Genomic DNA, 5227 nt, shown 5'->3' with positions numbered 1-5227 from the left:
TCTCTCTCTCTCTCTGCAAGACATACCTCCCACCAATTTCCTCGTTATGTTTCTATGCAAAGCTATCACATAAAAAGAAAAGCATTATAGTGTACAGGGACATAACTCTAATTCAGCGCTGCTCTGATGTTGATAATTGAACTTAAATATAGTTTTTAGTAAAGAAAATTTCCCTTTGTAGTTTCTGGCATGTCGTAGGTTTTGTAATCTACAGTTTTTAAAAAGTTGTTTGGCTTAAGAGTTTTTCTGTTGTCTGCCTTATACCATCTCAGCCTTTCTTATCCTCTCACTTCCGTCGCTTTTTTTTTCCTCATTGTGTTCCCTCTCTACTTTTTAGGCTTTCTTTTCACTTGCCCTTGACTTAGCTCTCTTCCCATTCTTCCTCATCCTCACTCCCTCCTCTGCCTTCCCTTCCCTGCCAGGCTCCTTCTCAGCTCCTCCTACTTCCTGGTCTCCCTGTTTCCTCCTCCCTACCATCTCCCTCCAATCCTGCCACTTATTTTTAAACAGTGTAAGTAGTTGGATTTCAAAAATTTCATCAAGAATGTACAGTGGGTGAAAAAGAAAATAATTATAGAGTATAGCTGCAGGGTGGCCACATAACACTGTCACTATTGAGGTGGCTATCATTTTGCTGCCTTATTTTTGTCGCCCAGGAATTCTAGCTTAAAACTTAACCCATTAAGATAGGGAAGCCTTTAGCATTATGGTTGTTCTATTAGCGATTGTAGGTTCCGAGGGAGCCCTATGTGACTTGTCTGGGTGTCTGAAGTTCTCTCTCGTTCTGTGATTTGATCAAACCGTTCGTCGTCACAGGTGTTAAGTTTCTGCCATAACTTAGGGTTAGTCTCTCTCAGGTGTCTAGGTTTCAGTAAGTGGGGGCATGAGTTGCGTCTTTTGTAATCTTACCATAATAGTATCATGTTCTTGTAACAAATCGAAGAGCTTATCATGTACTCATTGTAGTATTAGCATTTGATTGTTTGAAACCATAGGAGTGGGGACTGAAGAATGATTTAGCATCTTTGTTTTGGCTAGGGAGAGCTTTCCTATTACCTCCCATGAACTCCACTTCTTTCAGGGGCTCACTGCTACCCCTCCCCCCCACCTTTCAAGCTCTGCGTCTCTTTTATAACCACTCCTAGCCTCCACCCAGCCCCATAATATCTCCAATCTCTCCCCCCTTTTACCTCTCCCAGCCTCCCTGCTCTCTCCCACTCATCCTCTGCCATTACCTACCCCCCTGCTACCTTTTTCCTTCTTCCATTGCACCCCTAGCCTCCCTCTTCTCCCCCAGCTTTCCCCTCCCTCCCTCCCTCCCTCCATCAGTCACTCCCCCACTGATCTGGCCATATCCCTGATAGCCATAACACTCTCATCTATCCCACCTTTGAAATATGGAAACGTATTATTGCAAAATCCACCAACTGTGTGTTCGTACAGTTTATTTCTCCTTTTTTTAATCCATAGTGATAGGTACCGCAATATAACTGTTATTTTCCCCACCATTCGCTGGTCTGAACAATAAACTGACTGACCATGAGCTTTACAAATGATGGAGGACTGCTGTGATGGCCCAATATCCCCGTTGTACTGCAGTGAGGCTATGAGAGAGAGAGAGAGAGAGAGAGAGAGAGGTGGGGGGGGAGAAGACAGAGAGACAGTTAGAAACCTTTCCATGTCCAAAAATATGAAGGTTTCTCCCCTTTGCCATTTACGCTTCCCTTGCCTCACCTCTCTTTTGTCTCCTCTGTCCTCTCAACCCACGCTCTCCTTTTTCTTTATGCACACGTTTATTTCATCTTTGTCCCTTTCCCTTTTTCAGTAACTTCATTCCTTTTTCTCTCCCCTTCAACTGTTACTACCACTGCCCTTGCCTATTTATTATCTACGTCGTTCTCTCTTCCTCTCTTCCGTTCCCTCTGTTTCATGCCTCTTCCATTTCCAGAACTCTTTGTGTGATGTTTTTCCTTTTCCATTTTTCCTTGTTCATCATCCTGCCATTTCCATTTTTTTCTCTTCTCCCTTGTCCATAACCATCAAAGTTTATGGGTTCTAGAGAGAGAGAGAGAGAGCGAGAGGGAGGGGGGCGACGATTGTAAATGGTGGCTATGATGGTGGGAAAGAATATGGTTACTGTGGCAGAGTTTTGGCTGTGGTGTCACTGTGGTAGTCCTGACAGTGATGGGTGTGGTTGTGGTGGCAGTTGATAGTGAGCTTGTGTTTGTGGTACGTGGTTGTGGTGCTGAGATGTGTGTGGTAGAGACTAAGAAGGTGCCTCTGAGTGCTGCTGTGGTGATAGGAACTTAGCTGTGGTAGATGTTGACTTTGTGGCCGCATTACTGTAGGACAAGGGAACTGTGGTGGAGCCGATTGAGGTCTTTATTCCGTGGTAAGTGGGTAGCTGATGTAGTAGTTGATGACGAGCTTTGATCATGGCAGATGACCGTGGCAGAAATTAAATGTGGTGGATGTGGTTGTGACGGTACTGGGAGAGCTAATGTAGATGAAGAGCGTTCTGGGAGTTGTAATCAGCATGGTACTATGTTGCCGCTGGTAGAAATGTCTGTGGTCGTGATGCCTCTGAATATGACTGATGGCAGATATTGTTGCTGACGACCCTGTGCTAGTGGTATAATATGTAGCACAGTATTGGGTTAATAGTGATAGAGAGGAGTCTGGTTGTGGCATTTCTGTGTAAAAGTAGTGTACTGTTCCCGCCGGTACCCATAATGACTGTCGTAAAAGTTATGAGAGGGAAGGTGTATCAGGCTCTGTCTATTGAGGATAGACTCTCAGATACTTTGGAAATGCAATGCACTGTTGAGTGGTAGTTAGCAGTGTTGGACGGTCAGACTTCGGGATGAGCCGAGAGAGAGAGAGAGAGAGAGAGAGAGAGAGCGAGCACACACACACACACACACACACACACACACACACACAAGTAACTATTAGAAATTCCTCAAAGACCTGTTATACTAATGACCTTCACCAGCATAATACTCTTGACTTCAGATTTCTGAATGTTAGAGATAAGTTTAACTTTGTAGGAGCAAACAGTATATTTTCACAGATTTATGTATCTTTTCTCAGTGTCCTGTCCTACTGGAAATGATGCAGAGTTATACTTCCCGTGTTGCTAACTTTGGATGGTCATCTCAACACTAAACCCTTTCTTTGCATGCTTCTCTACCTGTGAGGGCACCAGTGATGTCACCTGGAGCCAGGACACCCGGAAGTCTTATTTTTCTTTGACTTGTGAACAGACTCCGAATTTTTTTAGGTATTTAACGGTAGTAAGTGAGATTGCGTAACACAGCAGCAGCAACAAGGACGAGGTAAACAGCCACACTTATGGACTCACCTGTAAACCACTCTCCCAGCAACAGATGCAACAGCAACAGCGGCAGGAAAGAGGACGAGAAAGTGAGCCATTCCACCAGCATAAAGATAATGAGATTGTCTGTGTGTCCGCTGATCCTCATTACCCCATTAGCCTCATAATTGCCTTTACCGGTTCCACTAAATGACGCCAGGTGGACTTTGTATGCTGACTGCATCATACCAAGTGGATGCCTCGCCATCAGGTGTGTGTGTGTGTGTGTGTGTGTGTGTGTGTGTGTGTGTGTGTGTGTCTCTCTCTCTCTCTCTCTCTCTCTCTCTCTCTCTCTCTCTCTCAGCCGACTGAACCGTCCCCGCAACCAATAAGATACTGCCACTTCAATTACTATTGGAACGCTAAGTACGGGCTACCTTGTACATTATACGTGGGTTCATACATCATACATTCCTTATGAGTAAAAATATATATATATATATATATATATATATATATATATATATATATATATATATATATATATACATATATATATATATATATATATATATATATATATATATATATATATATATATATATATATATATATACATATATATATATATATATATATATATATATATATATAGTATTATCCACCATCTAATCAGTGGACCAAATCTCCCCAAAGATTGGTGTTCCAAGATTAGCTGGAACGTTCTGAAAACTAGGGAATCTAGGGAGAGGGAGATGCATCAGGGAAAAAGTAGTGAAGACAGAAAAGAGGGACGAAATAAGGCTTGAAAGAGAGAAGGCAAAAAACGAGGATGAAGGAAAGACTACAGGTAAATTTGTAAAACAGAGACATAATCTATAAAAGAATAAGCTTTGGGAATGGTGGAAGATATCATGATTTCTTCAGAAAGAAATATTACGGAAAGAAGTGAAATATAAAAAATGGATGCAATGGAAAAAGAGGAATGAAAAAAGTAAAGAACACTGAGAGAGGAAATAAGATGGGCGGAAGGAGGACATGTAAATATGGGAGTGATAACCTAAACAGTAAACAGAAACGTGAGTATGAAAGGGATATGGGTAGACCAAGAAAGAGAGAGAAAAAGATGTCGAGTTCAAGGAAATAACGAGGAAGTATAAGCGAGCTCTCTTCATCGACCACGTATTTGCGTCGTGTCGCATAACCATCAGCAGAAATAACTAAGAGGAATAAAAACCGAATTAGTGCACTATATAGGAGTGAGAAGACCCTCTGAAGATGCGTGTCATGTGAAAGATGGTGTTGGAAAAGTGGCAGAAAAATGATGGAGATGAGAGAAGAAGCGTGGGTTGGATGGAAAGGAATGAGCTTAGATATTTTACAACATAAACTTTGGCCTGCATCATCAGTATATAATAAAGCAGTAAAGGCTTAACACTGAACACTGGGGCGCGTTGCTTTTAACACCCATCCAGTCTAATTCCCTCCCGCAGTTTACAAAGTAGTTTACGTTCTCCAAGACAGCTCTCCATCGATCTTACTGCTCTGCCACTGGTGCCTGAATTTTCTCAAGACCTTGATTATGAGGAAATTTATCGAACACCCTCTGGAAATCGAGATAGATCACATCAAATGTTTTAGTTTTTTTAAGTACTGTACTGTACATATCAATACTATCACTGAAAAAAACAAGTAGACTCATGACACATAATTTATTTTTCCAAACTCCGTGTTGTAAAGCTGATCAGTTTTTTTTTTTTTACTTCTTGTGTAATTCATCTCTAATTATGGTTTCCAGCATCTTACTAATTGGACAGTGATTTCCGGGCTGCCATTTATTGCCCTTCCCCTGCCACATCCCATTCCTAACCTTTCTCAGTTCCCAGCTCTTCTCCTTTTCACCCCATCCGT

The sequence above is a fragment of the Coenobita brevimanus genome, chromosome 74, assembly GCF_032717465.1.
Source record: "Coenobita brevimanus isolate Jiangsu-jjx chromosome 74, ASM3271746v2, whole genome shotgun sequence".
Classification (NCBI taxonomy): Eukaryota; Metazoa; Arthropoda; class Malacostraca; order Decapoda; family Coenobitidae; genus Coenobita; species Coenobita brevimanus.
This window is presented reverse-complemented; position numbering follows the sequence as displayed.